At 40.6% G+C, this 1,820-nt stretch overlaps 1 pseudogene; it reads left to right on the forward strand.

Annotated features, from left to right (window-relative positions):
• Positions 1 to 317: 317 nt before the first annotated feature.
• LOC128247452 (U6 spliceosomal RNA) lies at positions 318 to 418 on the forward strand (annotated as a pseudogene).
• Positions 419 to 1,820: the final 1,402 nt, after the last annotated feature.

Here is a 1,820-nt window from a genome sequence, read left to right on the forward strand (position 1 = left end):
CATATGTATATATCAGAATATATATGTGTGTATGTGTGTATGTTAGAAGAATATATATATATATATATATATATATATATATATATATATATATCGTTTTTAGAAAACATAAATCTGAAAGAAAAACCCCACTTTAAGATGTAGAGCAGTATATATTAAAAATGGGGAAGGCTGGTTTATAGAATTGCCTTAGGTTTCTCGTCCATAAAGGGTTTAGCTTTATGGCGTATCAGGTTTTTGGGATCTGACGATACGCCATAAAGTTAAAACATGTATGGACGGGAAACCTAAGGCAACCCCATAAACAGGCCTTCCCCATTTTTAATATATATATTCTAAAATTGGAATGATGCAGAGAAGATTAGCATGGCCCCTGCGCAAGGATGGCACGCAAATTCATGAAGCATCCCATATTTTTTAAGCAGAGCAAATGCCAAAAATTGTGGGCCTATCTCTCTGACTTCATGCATCAGCAAAGTCATGGAACGGATAGTCAGAGGGAAACTAATCGCATTCCTTAAAGAAAACGACTTGCTGAGTGATACCCAGCATGACTTGCGACCAGGTAGAAGCTGCCTGACCCAGCCCTTACAGCACTATGACTGGGTGTTGAAGCAGATACTCAACAACTCAAGTGTGGACACTATACCTTGGCTTTGTAAAAGTTCTTCATAAAGTGGATCATGGTATGGTATGCTACAAACTGCGTGATCTCGGCATAGCTGGAAAACTTGGAGAATGGTTACATGACTTTCTGAAAGAAATATAGATACAGAAATCGCAAAGAGAATAAGGGCAGAATACATGGCATTTAACTTAATAAAGGATTTCTCCAAACAAAGCTAGACAGTATCATACGTGTCAGGATCTTCAATAGGACCGTCCTACCTGCGCTCTTATACGCAAGTGTGACGTGGGCTACGGCGAAGAGAAAAGAACAGTGATTGGCTACGACGCAAAGGGCCAGGGACAGATCCACGCGAGGAATATCATTGAGAGAGCACCTTCAAAATGAGATAATTCAAGAACGGGTTGGAGTGAAGTACGTGATCACGGAAAGGACGTGATCAAGGAAAGGACGTGATCACAGAAAGCACAAATGCTGCTGATCCGGGTTTATCGCTAGTTTCATGGACAACAAGTGAACCCATACATTTTACGAGTGGTATATTAAAGAGATCGGAAAAGGCTAGTTGGAAGGCTTTCGTGGTGAAGGAAAGACGATCTAGTTAAGCAATTTGGGTCGAGAGGGAAAAGAATGGCGCAATCAAGGCAGAATTTAAAGCGCATTGCAACCAGCAACAGCATTTGATGTATTTGATGGCCTGGTCGATATTGTGATATGCATGTACATAAAGCAGCGAGCTAGCAGAATTATCAGCACGTTGAAGAAAATGCTTAGCCACGTTTCTCCTGGTTTTTTACACTCTGAGCTCAAATCCCCAACAGTTTAACTTTGTTTTCATCCCTTCTGGATCGATAATATAAACTGCCAGTCAGATAATCGACTTTTGATCGACTTGTCTCTTGAAAATTGCAGGCCTTCAACCCTGCGATGGAACGCCATCCCTTTCAATGGGAATGTTGTGATTTCGGTCACTAATACGCCATAGGAACCAGGTAACCAGCCTTATGGTTCCTAGGAATCGAGAGAAAGAAAGAAATAGAATTCATGCATGAACGCATCTGTGTACGTATGTGTGCATACACATACTTTTGTATTAATATATATTATGTATAGCTGGATGTACAGAGAGACAGAGAGAGAAAGAGAGAGAGAGAGAGAGAGAGAGAGAGAGAGAGAGAGAGAGAGAGAGAGA

Source organism: Octopus bimaculoides, chromosome 3, assembly GCF_001194135.2.
Source record: "Octopus bimaculoides isolate UCB-OBI-ISO-001 chromosome 3, ASM119413v2, whole genome shotgun sequence".
Lineage (NCBI taxonomy): Eukaryota > Metazoa > Mollusca > Cephalopoda > Octopoda > Octopodidae > Octopus > Octopus bimaculoides.